Source organism: Lissotriton vulgaris, chromosome 10 (genome assembly GCF_964263255.1).
Source record: "Lissotriton vulgaris chromosome 10, aLisVul1.2, whole genome shotgun sequence".
Lineage (NCBI taxonomy): Eukaryota > Metazoa > Chordata > Amphibia > Caudata > Salamandridae > Lissotriton > Lissotriton vulgaris.
This window is the reverse complement of record NC_141698.1, coordinates 829,053,759-829,066,920: the sequence shown is the minus strand read 5'-3', so window position 1 is coordinate 829,066,920 and position 13,162 is coordinate 829,053,759. Positions and strand designations below refer to the sequence as shown.

The following is a 13,162-nucleotide window of genomic DNA, read 5'->3' as shown; positions in this document are numbered from 1 at the left end:
AGTTGAGAACCATAAGTTGTTTGAGGTATACTTCTATGGGACAGAGTGATTGTGAGGGGCGGTCAGGAGGAATTTGGTTTTGAGAGTGCCAAACGAGGTGGTTGCGGGTGAGCCATTGTTTGGTTTTCAGTAGTGTTACAGTTGCGAAATTTGATGTCTTCAGGAGATGACATTTTCAAATACAATTGAGTATCATCAGTGTACATGTGATACTGAATGTTTAAGAGCGTCAGAAGTTCAGTAAGAGGTTCCATGACAAATTTGAATAAGGCGGGTGAGAGTGTGGATCATTGAGGTACTCCAATCGTGATTGGTGTAGAGTTAGATACAGGTTTGACCGACTGATTTTCTGTGCTCTACTATGAAGGAACGAGGCAAACCAGTTTAAGATGGGATCACATAGCCCAATCCTCTTCTCAATCAAATTATCCTGTTTGACTGTATCGAAAGCAGCGGAGATCAAGTAGTATAAGCAGGCATGGTTCATTCGGATCAAGCATTCTCAGGGCGGCATTGAAAATGTGTGTTAGAGCCATCGTCAGTGCTGGGACCAGTTCTGAAACCAGATTGAAGATGATCTAGAAGTTGAAATTGCTCAATGTGGTTGCAGAGTTGCAGGTGAACGTATTTCTGTAATAGCGTTACTGGTGTTGGGACGTTAGTGACTGGGCGGCAATTGCTGAGGTCAGACACTTTTGCATTAGTTTTTTTCCGAATATGGCTGACTATCTTTAGGCAGTCTGGAAACAAACCCTGGGAGAGAGAAATACATTAACAATCTTAGTCCAAAAAGTGAGTATGGAAGGGCTAAGCTGTTTGATGAGCTTAGTGGGCAGAGGATAATTGAAATGGTTGGAGAGTTTTATTGTTGTAATGGTTGTGAGTAAAGGTGCTTCTGCTCGGATTTTGAAGGCATTCCAAGTTAGATTTTCTTTTATTAGTAGAGCCAAAGGAGAGAATATAGCTTGGTGCTGTACAGATAGGAGACTAGGCTGAGCCTGGGTTGGCAGAAGCTAATAGGGGCCATGCAGATCTGTTTCAATTCCCTTGTCTTTCCAAGGAAATAGGAGAACTCCTCACCACTTGGCAAGGATCTAGTGTCAACCGACAGTTGGTTAGATTGGAATCCTGCTTGTTGTTTGAGGATCTCAAATAATTTTTGGGGTCTGTTTTTAGAAATGTTCCAATTGGGCGGTAACATATTCTGCTTTGGAAATGGATGCGTTTTTTGTAGAAGCTTCTTGTAAATCTTAGGTGCCTAAGGTATGTGATGGAAGGAAAGCTTCTCCGTGATCTCTCTGCCAAAATTAAGTTGCTTCTTTCCTCGTTAAGGCTGCCGTTAAACAAGGGTTTGGAGTTTTGGCTCAGTATTCTTTTCAGCTGCTTCAGAGCAATTATATCAAGTATGTCTTACATGGATTTATGTAATGATTAGTAAGATCATTCACATTTATGATGTTTGTGGGAGGCAGACAGATGTTGTTGCTAGTAGAGGTTAAATTGGATAGATTACTATTTCTTAAGGCTCTGTACCATTGTCTGGGTTTAAGAGGTTGGCCCTTTCTAGTCAGCACCTTCTCCAGGATAAGGAAGGAGATTAGGTAATGATCTGACCAATCACAGGGGGTTGTGGATTCAAATTTAATGGTGTTGTCCTTAGAGGTGATTAGATCGAGGGTGAAGCTGCTATTGTGTATTGGGCCTTTACATGGTAAGCTCATGTATTTGGAATGCAGATGATATAGGACCAGATGAGGGACTACTCAAATGATACTGGATGAGGAATTTTGAGCATCCTGGTGGTGTTCAGGGAGAAGCTGTGGGGCCTGAAGGTTAAAGGAAGACTACGAGGTATATTACTGGTGGAGGGGGTATGCGTGGGAATTTGTAGAGGCACAACTTGCTATGAGAAAGTTGACTCAATAAGGAAGGAGGCACTGGATATTTTATTTGGTAAGAAAGCAACGGGAGAATTGATGGGACAAATTGAATAAGATGAATGATGGGTTTAATAGGAGTTCCTAAAAAGAAAAGGGGACCACAATGAGGCATTTAGTTACTATAAGAAGCTTGTTATGGGCAACTTAATTGGAACCGATTGGGAACTGGGCCCTGATCTGTAACAGATATTGCAAAGGGGTGAACTTGTAATTAAGGATCAAGAGGGTTCATTTTGGAATAAATAATACTGTCAATTTTCTTACTTACAGAGTGCTAAAACTCAAAAAGGGCGAATGAGCATTACCTCAGATCATAGAGGAAAATTACCTAAATAGGTGGGTATGCTTTACTGAAGATAAATTATTAGGAAGGGTATTCCAGCTTGTGACTTGAGGGGTTTACTTCATAATGTCGATCAGAGTTCCTCCTTCAGGTAACATGTCCCTCGACCTGTATCAGGCTCTATGCCTCTCCTAAAGAGGTGGTTACAGACACCAGGCCCAAACCATACACAAAAGACAGGTTATTTATCTTCCTTATGGTCTGCAAAGTAACAATTCTTCATTAGATTTCACTGCCCACCCCCTCCTATAAAATCACTACTACCTCTATACCACATCAGGCCCTGAATTACAACTAGGGGCTAATGGGGGATGTGGGACACTTGCATCATGATGGAAAACAAGCAGGGCATGAGAAGTGGATGCAGGACTATAGGAACTCTTAAACCTGATTGGCACAGGGGAGTAATCAACAAGTGAAAGAGGTAGAGGGCATCTGCGCTCGAACATGGAGGAGGCTAATAGTTTTGTGATGGGGGCACCAGGCATATGTTCAGGTTCTGATACAGTAAGGCTCCAGGTGAAATGAAGGGAGACATAACATTGGATACAATGGTAAAGAAAGAGCCTACCAAGGTTTTTTGGAGAGGGGCTAGCTAATCAAACGGACAGTTCAATTACTTTGCCTCATGCAGATTGGGAGCTTTGAGGAATTCCCCACCTTCTGACTTACTACAAGCATACTTAGGCAGTGCCAGAGATGACTCCACATCTCTGAGACAGTGAACTAGAGCATTGCGCCTGTCTGACAGTGTGCAAGTACAGCACTGGTGTAGTCTCCATCTCCAGACCTTGATGGACTTCAACTTGTCCAGAGAAACTGCAGCTACTTGGGGAAGGAGGAAAAGAAATAGGATGAGGAAGAAGGAGTACAGCAGCTTCTTCACCTGCACTAGCAGTGAGAGACAATTATTGCGAGACAGGAAGTGAAGTCCAACTATTTTTAGCTGACATATCCTCAAGAGGCTGACTTCCATTGCCAAATCAAAAGTTGGCCCAAAAGAACTTTTCAGATAATCCGAAGAAATGTTTCTGAATTTTTGTAATGATAACAAATGCCATCTTATACTGCAAAATGCAGAATAAAAACAAAGGTGGTCAGCCATTCAAATCTGGTGATCTTTTCCTTAGCTGGTGACAAAAACTACCTTTGGTGATTGAATGGTAAAATGCACTTTTGAGACACTACCTAATAACTTAGATGTTCCCAACTGATCTTATCCTAACATATCAAAAATTCCAAATTTCATGCATGTTTAGTCAACAGGGATCTCCATTTGAGAATTTGAAAACCTGCCTCATGCTATGGAAGTGAGGGTGTAACTTTAAATAAGCAGTTTCCACTTCTTAAACTCTACAAAATAGTTTAATCAAACAATCGAAAAAGGTACTGTGAGAAATTGGGTTGTTGGTCGAGTGGGGTTTAAACCCTGTTCAAGCAACAACCACAGCCTCTGTCAGGGAGAACCACAAAAGTCAATAAATTAACTTGTGCTTAACCCTCTGATAGCTTGGCACAAAAACAGTCAGGCTTAACTTAGAGGCAATGTATAAAGTATTTGTGCAGCACACAAACAGTAATATAGTGAAAAACCATCAAACGTAAACTCTCACACCAATTTAGAAAACAGAGTACATTTTAATAAATTATTTGACACCAAAATAAAAATCCAACTAGTAGAAGTGGGGAATTAATTTTTAAAGTTTAAGGAAAGACTAGTGCCTAAAAGCTCAAACGGCAAACATGGACAATTAGTTGTGCGAGGCCGGGTCAAAGTCGAAAAATATAGCCGATCATGATGAAGTGAGAGTCGGATACCAGAAGTTGATTTAGCCCAGTCAGTGCTTACCTTCGGACTTAGGAGAAATTTCAACATAAAGTCTCTGAGAAGGTAGAAGTTTAATGGGACAAGCCTGGAGGCAGTGTTCAAAGAAGAGGCGGCATTGTAGGGAAATTAAATTATGAAATCGTGATGAAGATTTCCATGTTCGGACTAAGGGCCTGATAATGAGTTTGGCAGTCAGTGGGACTGCCAAACTTGCAGTGGGGGTGTGTTGGCAGTCAAGAACCACCGCATCAGCGGTTTGACCACCGAATTACAAGTACTGTGGTCAGACCTCGCTAGCACCACCACAAACTCCAGGGATCCGCAATCCCTGGTGGTGGCGCGGCAGGCTTGATGTCACAATATGGTTGGTGGTGCCCTGTAGCAACACCAACAATATTACAACTTTCTTCACCGGTAGGGGTCTCATGGAGGTTCTCACACCATGAAACTGCTGGCGGTGTTGAGCCCCATAGTATGCATGCACCCCATTCCTGCATGGCATGGACTGCACAGATCATTCCGTGCAAAAACATGCACTGGTGGTCCCGCGACAGTGCAGTTTAAGGCTCACATATGAGCCTTTCTAATGCACAGCCGAAGGACCGCAACGCCCCCCATGAGGCCACGATGTAATTTGTAATCTGGCAGGCAGCGGTCCTGTTTGGCCGTCCTGAAGAGGGGCTCTGGCACGGCAGCCTGCTCCAGGACCACAAAACGTGTAATTGTGCCTTATGTCTCTCTTTGAAGGTTCAAAATGCCCAGTGGGATGAGGACGGCAGCTGTAGCTGGTGAGGGTGCCACAAGACCTGATCCCCCTTCTGCAAAGGACCGCTGAACTGGATTTGCTGCTGCAGAGAAGAACATAGCACGAACTGCCGAGAAGGCAGGCAAACCAGCGATGCACCTTGGATGGACAAATGAGAAGGTTGGTCCCAGTCCCTTCTCAGTTCTCAGAGCAGGGCTTTAGCCCCAAAATGTTCTAAGTCCCAAGTTTGGGATTTTGGGTGTCTGGTCACCTTTAGCACCACTTCCAAGGGTCCAGGCCTGGGGAAGTACCACTTAAAGGGTCAGGACTCACTCAGCTTCCAGATGTATTTCCAAGATGGAAAGAGCCTCTTCTTTCCCTGAGGCACCAAACAGGAAGTTAGCCAAATAGTCACTGGAGTCACTCTGGTATTCCTGGGTTCAAGAAGTGGAACGGGGCTCATGAAGCAGGGCAGGCCTCTGACGGTTCAAGGCAGGCTTCAGGCAGCAGAGCAATCTTTCTAGGTGCAACAAAGCAGACTTAAGTATACACATGCCACAGCAGCAGGCAGTTCTCTGACAGTCCTTCTGCCGATCCAGAAAGTGAACTGATGAGTGGGTCTGAGGGTAATATTTTTATACCTGATGCAACCTTAAGTAGGTAAAGTTTTCGGAGAATTCCCTTTGAAGTGCTTAGATTTTCCACTCTCCCTTTCCCTGGATCCAGCCTGGCTCCATGAACAATGAAGTGGTGTCAAGTCTTCTGTGTGAAGGCAGGACACAGGTTATTAAATTGCAAGTGGGGTTGTGCCCAGGTACACCCCCCCCCCCAATCCTGCCTTGAATAGCCATTTAGGCACACCTAATTCCCCCTACTGTGTGGCTGTATGGGAGGAATATACAAATTTCAACTGCCAACTACACTCATTCATGTGACCCAGTAAAAGGCTGCATGTACCAAATAGTTAGAGATGTAGAATGTCAACTTTCTAAAAGGAGCATTTTCGAAATTGTAACTTAAAATCCGATTTTACCATTAAAGCGGATTTTAGATTACAATTTTTTAGACACCAATCATGAAATGTTCAACTGTTCTCAATCAAAAGTTAACACTTATGAAATGTAATGAGGCAGCCCAATGTTATCTTATGAGAGTGGTGAGCCTCACAGTAGTGAAAAACGAATTTAGGAGTTTTTCACTACCAAGATATGTAAAACTTAAAAGTAGATATCCAACCTTTTAATTACAATGCACCCTGCCCTATGGGATTCCTGGGGCCTACCTTAGGAGTGGCTTACATGTAATACAATGGCACTAGAATTATGTTGAAAAAAGGAAGTAGGCACGGCGCACTACTAGGTTAGAAGATGGAAATTCAAGGGGAGAATAATTGATGGTTGTGGATTTCAAGGTGCTCCCACAGGTGACGCAACTGTTCCGGTGCGTCTGGAATTGTCAATGAGGGTAAGTGCGCTACAGAAGTGTAGGCGCATCCCTGTATAGGGCACACTTATTCAGGATCTGTGTGTGTAAGACACCGTGGATTCCAAAAAAGTTTCAATACTTAGTTCCAAAATTGCAATATTGTGCAAGTTTATTAAATGATTTTTCAGTCCATGATTTTCTTATTTCTCATTATTTCTTTTCAAACATCATAAATTGAGAAAGCTCCGATGCATTTCGGACTACCCAAGTCCTTTATCGACCTCATGCTGCCCAAGTGCGAATTAGAAGTCATGATGGTAAAGAAATCACAATATGATGGAAGATCGCAGTGACAAGGTGGGGGCTGGAGGGAAGGTGAATACGTAAAAACAAATGGGCTGGTAGAAAACAGACCTCAAAGCGCGAGACTTCTTAGATGCTCTCCGCATGGCGGGAAAGGCAGCTGAAATAGACAAATGTGAGCCGCTAGTTGTTAGCGCGTGAAATGAAAAAGACGGAGTTGATGGATATCCGTCAACTCCGCGTTCACTTCGCGGAGTTCCTGATCGTAGAACCTACTAATAATAATAATAATACTGAGTTTTATAAAGCGCGCAGCTACCTCCGTAGGAAGTGTCCCGGCGCTGGCATGGGCAGTGAGAATCATAACGCAAGAGAGATGAAATTTATTGCGCGAAAAGCCATGTTTTCAGTAGGCTTCTAAAACAAGGTTCGGAGGGTGCTTGTTGGATTTCCTGTGGCAAGGTGTTCCAAAGTCGTGCCGTACTTACGGAAAAAGTTCTTCCACCTAAGCGCGCCCTTTTCACTCGAGGAACGTGGAGATGGACCTTATAGTTAGACCTTAGGAGTCTGACCTGAGAATATCTAGGCAGTCATTTTTTTAAGTAATTTGGGCAGGTCCCATGAAGGGCTCTGTAGGCCAAGGTGAGCGCCTTGAATTTTATGCGACTTGCCACAGGCAGCCAGTGTAGCATGCGCAAGTGGGGAGAAATGTGATGTCTGAAAGGGACCTGCCTGAGTAATCTAGCCGCTGAATTCTGAACGATTTGCATCTTTTGCAACAAAAACTTCGGCAGGCCTAAATAGAGGCCATTGGCATAGTCAAGCCTAGAAGTGATTGTGGCATGGATAATCGTTTTGCGGCAGCTCACTGGGAGCAGTCGGAGAAATCTGCGTAGGCTCCTCAGTTTACCAAAGCATCCTCCAACGACCTTCTGTATCTGGGGAGCAAAGGAAAGGCCATTATCCCATGTAACCCCCAAATTCTTTGCCTTTATGCTCGGAGATGGCGCGGGACCCATCTCTTCCGGCCACCAAAGCTCAGCGGGGGGGTGGTCGCGTGTGCCAAAGAAGATCACCTCCGTTTTGCCTGCATTTAATTTCAGTTTGTTGGTATTCATCCAACAGGCCACGTCGCGAAGGCAGCCCTTGCAGTTGGAAAATGCTGCCTCCGAAACCTCAGAGAATGGGAAGACCAGCTGGGTGTCATCAGCGTAGGAAATTGCAGTGACTCCCCAGTTGGCAATCAGTGTGAACAGCGGGGCCAAGTATATATTAAAAAGCAGCGGGCTCAGGGCAGAGCCCTGTGGGACCCCGCAGTTCAAACTCCTGGAATCAGAGGAGAAGGTGCCAAGAGCCACCTTCTGCGATCTGTTGGACAGATAGGAGCGGAGCCAGCCTAATGCCTGGGCTTGGAGGCCGATCCCAGCCAGGCGTTGTAATAGCCTGTCGTGATCCACCGTATCAAAGGCAGCCGATAGATCCAGGAGCACCAGCATTGCCGATGCTCCTGAATCCAGCGACCACCTAACTGACTCGGCCACCTCAATCAGGGCGGTTTCGGTGCTGAAACCGGCTCTAAAGCCTGATTGTGTTTCATGCAGAGCATTGCTGTCCTCCGTGAACTTGTTTAGCTGCCTCTGGATTAATTTCTCAAGCATTTTACCCGGCGCTGCCAGTAAGGAAATGGGACGAAGATTACTCAAATCTTCTGGGGCCCCGTTTGGCTTTTTTTTCAACGGGAGTAAGGTAGCATGCTTCCAGCACTCTGGGAATACTCCAGAAGAAATGGACACATTCCATATGTGCTGGAGAGTAGGTGCCACAAAATCCGCCATTAAACTCCAGAGTTTTGGTGGGCAGGGATCATCAGGAGATCCTGATTTGCAACTGTTAATTTCCTGTAAAACAGCATCTCGTGTGATTGATTGAAATTGGCCCAAAGTTAGTTGCGGCGCTTTATGCTCCATAACATCAGATTTAACAGTGCTTACCTACCCCTCGCAAACCCACGCTGACACTGGTTGAAGTAAGTTTCTTCACATCCAATCTGTTACCCTTCTCCCGTCACCTTGTCACATTTCACTCAGCTCCAACTTGGCTTCCCGGTTCGTCTCGGCACGCTACTTTCACTTTGAGCATGTTTTCCTTCGCACCAGCACCATTGTTCTATGGTTTGCACGTTTCTTTTGAGCGTCGTTCAGTATTCACACTGCGATCTTTCATCATATTGTGATTTCTTTACCATCATGACTTCTAATTCGCACTTGGGCAGCATGAGGTCGCACATTTAAGTCACCCTTGTTTTAGTGACAGTGTTACTTAACTGTTTCATTGATTTGGGTTATTTTTTCATATTCTGTTGTAGTGCTCCTCGATAAAGGACTTGGGTAGTCCGAAATGCATCGGAGCTTTCTCAATTTATGATGTTTGAAAAGAACTAATGAGAAATAAGAAAATCATGGACTGAAAAATCATTTAATAAACTTGCACAATATTGCAATTTTGGAACTAAGTATTGAAACTTTTTTGGAATCCACGGTGTCTTACACACACAGATCCTGAATAAGTGTGCCCTATACAGGGATGCGCCTACACTTCTGTAGCGCACTTACCCTCATTGACTGGAATTATGTTGCCAAGTCGAATTGGCCTTTTAAAACTGCATGCAGGCTCCAATGGCAGGCCTAGGATATGTTTTAAGGAGCTACTTAAGTGTAACCCTGGGCGTTGGACTACGCTATGCTTGCGTAGTTTGCGCAACTACGCGCTACACAAATTGCACATAGCACAATGCAAAAACGCGTTGCGTAGCTGGCATTTTTTGCTTGCTTGCGGTCCTCAATGACAAGTTAGCGATAGCAAGAGGGCAAAATAACATCCCAGCGAGACTTTTTCCTCATTCGCAATCAGCAACATCAAGCTGCCGATCGAGAGCATGGAAAATAAACCTCCCAGCGAGATTCTCAATGCAGGGAGGCCAGGTTTCTCATTGCGAGTGGTCGCGTATGCTCATGACTGCTTGGGATGAGAAACTACCAGTCCGCGTTGAGAAAGCTGTTGCTCGGGTATAAATCTATTCGAGCGGCAGAAAATGACTGCTTGCATTGTGCAAGATGCAGTTTGCAATGATTGCACAGTGCGGACAAGCATCAGGCACTGTGCAATCAGTGCAAACAGCATTTTGCACAGTGCAGTATGCAGTTCGCGTAGCTTGCGTAGTGCGAAGTACACTATTCGTAGCACTACTATGCAAACTACGCCCAGGGTTACTTAAGTGGGTGTCACACTAAGTGCTGCAGGCACACTAGTGGTACAAAAAGGGGGTGGTGATGGATGGAGCATCTGAATCAATCAAACACTCATACCCAGTCAAAAGATCTGGGTTTCATCCATCACCGTTCTTTAGCCCACTCTGCCACCCCAGTTCAGACATGGCTATATGCAAATCAGTCTGACCCTGTGTCTCATGGGAACAGTCCAGCCCGAACCGCCAAGCCATGTCTTCCCTTTGGTTTTTCTTTGCAGGCACACTAGTAACATCATTTAATTTGCAGATCCTGGGTATATGGTATATCACTTTATCTGGGACTTACAAGTAAAATAAATATGCCAATCAGGTGGAAGCCAACTGTACCATGTTTTAGGAAGTGATCATGAGTACTTCAGCACTGGTTAGCAGTGGTAAAGTGTAGAGAGTCTTAAAGCCAACAAAAACAAATTCAGCCAAAATAGGAGGGGAGAAGACAAAACGTTTTGTGGTGACCCTGCAGAGAGGGCCAAGTCCAACTGGTACCCTTCAGATTTATTTTTGAATTTATCTCAACCATGTTCTTCTTCTACCAGCTATTGGCAGAAGGTAAATTCAGTTAGAAAAAGTACACTAAGAATGTCCAAAATTGAATGAAGAGGACCTCAATAAAGTGACTTTCTATAAGAAAAAATGTGGGCAGTTGAGAGCTCTAGCCTGCTTTTTGAGTCCCAAAAACCACCACTTTGAGTCTCCTACCTTCTATTTAAAGTTCTTCTTATATTTTTCAGCAGGGAAAATCAACCCTCTGGAGAGGGCATTGGTATTCCATTTAGATGCAGTGAGGACTGCTTAAAGGAAGGGTGTGTTAGTTTCAGAGGAAAGAAAAGGACAATGCCCGGAAGAAGATCTGAATTGTCAGCAGCATTTCTCGTGTTTAGTGGAAAGGATCATCATCCAGAGAAAAGGCATTTTAGCTGTATTCATTCCTCTTTTTTCCACACTACAAGGAAATACTGAAATGATGGTGATGCTGGCCAATTTTTACACTGTCATTTGTATTTCTAGCATGACTCTTATGCTATCTGGTAGAGATTATGTGCTGGAGATAATAATACGTGCAGTGGCCTTGGCTCAACCCTCTTAGCCATTTGCTTACTGGAAGTGTCAATCATGTTATGGCTAAGCCCACAAGACAGCTATTTGGTGATTGGAGTTTCAGTGTTTATGAGTGATGGTACTTAACCTATTTGCATTTAAGACCTCATAGCAAAGGGATGTGCGTCAGCAGGCAACAAAGGATTCCATCATCTCTCTGGTATGCGGAGGGCGTGAAGTAACGAGGCCATATACAAAGTACAGACCCCCGCATGTGGTCATGGGGGTTGACCACAGTAGCCGGTGCATCCATCCCCATTCATCATCTGGATGAGACCACCTATGGCCCAGGAGCTGCTACTCTTTGCTGTGTACCATGAATCCATTTCTGACATTGACCTAATATGAGGTATGGTCCATGGAATCCATTGGGGGAAGCCAGTGACATGCTTTGGCATTGGCACATTCCTGACACTGAGGAAAGGTATGTCCTGCCCATCGAGGTGAAAAACTAAAACTTATGTTGGGCTCTCCAGCACTGTGTGACAGCTGGCCTACGTGTAAATCATCACGAATACTGAAAGTAAATGCATGTATGGATGAATGGGATACCGTTCCACACAGAGCAGTGCATTTATGTTCCAATCTGTTTATTCCTCTACCCACTCCTACATACTCTTCCCTCAATCAAATCACTCTTCCATCCCTCCTTCCATCCAAGTATCTACACTCATTCATGCATTAATTGTTGGGCAACCCACCCAGTCATGCATAACCCACTTATCTGTGTGGATATGTGTGCCTGAAAGCAGGTAGTATTGTGGCTGTGTACATAGTCTGTGCATATTTGTTCCTCTATGGGTGATGCATGTGGGTGTGCCTTGGTGTTTAAAGGTATTTTGTCAGTGTCCTTGGGTGCCAGTATGTGACTGTGCACCAATGTTTGATTGCGAGTTTGTGTTCATGGGTGCTCAAAAGTTGTTTTATGTGTGCGCATAAATGGCTCTATAGCTTGTAAGAGTGTGAGTTTGTGCTGGTTTGTATCTTGCCATGTGTGTGTTTATGGACACCTCTAGATATTTTGCTATGCATCTGCATGTTAGTATAAATATATGGTGGGTGGGTGTGTGTTGCAGGAGCTGCAGCAGTTGAAGGTCCTGTCTCGTGTAAGTCCTAGCCCCACCCACTGTGCAATGACAATGACTACTATACATAGCTCAATGACTTCACTTTCACCACACACTGTTGAGATCGGTTTGCAACCTGCGGGTCAGCGGTTCGAATCCTCTGAGGCCTGCGTCAGTCATTCATCCTGTTTAAGTTAACATACCAGCTGCAGTTCAATTGTACAATAATCGCTATTGTGTAATAAAATAGTAGGAGTCCAAAACACTGAAGTAGCAAGCACAATATACAAAATATTACACTCCTAGAGAGAGCAACAGCCTGCTATGGGGGATTTAGGTTCGCACGAATATTTGCAGGCATGTAATTACGCAAGGCTTGTTAGAACAATGCAGCAAGTCACATAATGATAAAACCCTGAGCTTCGATCAATGCAAAACTCAACAGACCAGCTTATTATTCGGCATTTTTTTTCCGACGAAAAACAAAATATTACAATATCTGGACAATGCATATCAGGCTCCACAAATCTGGCACCCTTCATCTTTCTACAAGCGAGCAATTGAGGCGAGCTCGCGAGCGACATTGTCCGCATCAAAAAATACTGCGAATTCCGTATTCCTATGTATCACCGGGTGAACAACTCACCTTCCGTTCCTCCTTGCTAGGTTCACAATAAACGGGCCTAGATCTTCTTCCTAACGATGATTAATTAGATGATTCACAAACGACCGAGGAGACCAAACACCCAAAACAGTAGCATGCCTTCTTTGTCAGTGCCAGCAGCCAGAACGCAGCCTCGCTGTGCAACATGCCTCGCTGAGGCGCACAGATGAAGGTGAGCAGAGGACTGCAGAGCGGCAGCGAAAACGTGACGTGGAATTCAATAATGGCATTCCTTTACTCTGCCGCAGAAATTCTGGGCAGTGCGGGGAATGAACAAAACGTGGTGTGGAGCCCGGTCGCGCGGCGACGCAGCAGCGCGCTCGAGTGATTGGTAGATGCAGGTTTCCACAATGATGTGGGACAGAGCAAAGGCTACTGTGGCCCCCCCGTGGCGAACGGTTGGTGGGCAGTCAGGGACTATGAATATCCATGAATGTCGGAG

At 44.7% G+C, this 13,162-nt stretch overlaps 1 protein-coding gene across 1 annotated transcript in view; it reads right to left on the bottom strand.

Moving 5' to 3' along the window:
- The window catches only part of LOC147688844 (contactin-associated protein-like 2), a 154,039-nt gene extending 141,167 nt beyond the window's left edge, over positions 1-12,872 (bottom strand). The window contains exon 1 of the mRNA XM_086941751.1: positions 12,703-12,872. The gene's annotated coding sequence lies outside the window, so the exon portion shown is untranslated. The remainder of the gene's footprint in view (positions 1-12,702) is intronic.
- Between the last annotated feature and the right edge of the window lie 290 nt (positions 12,873-13,162).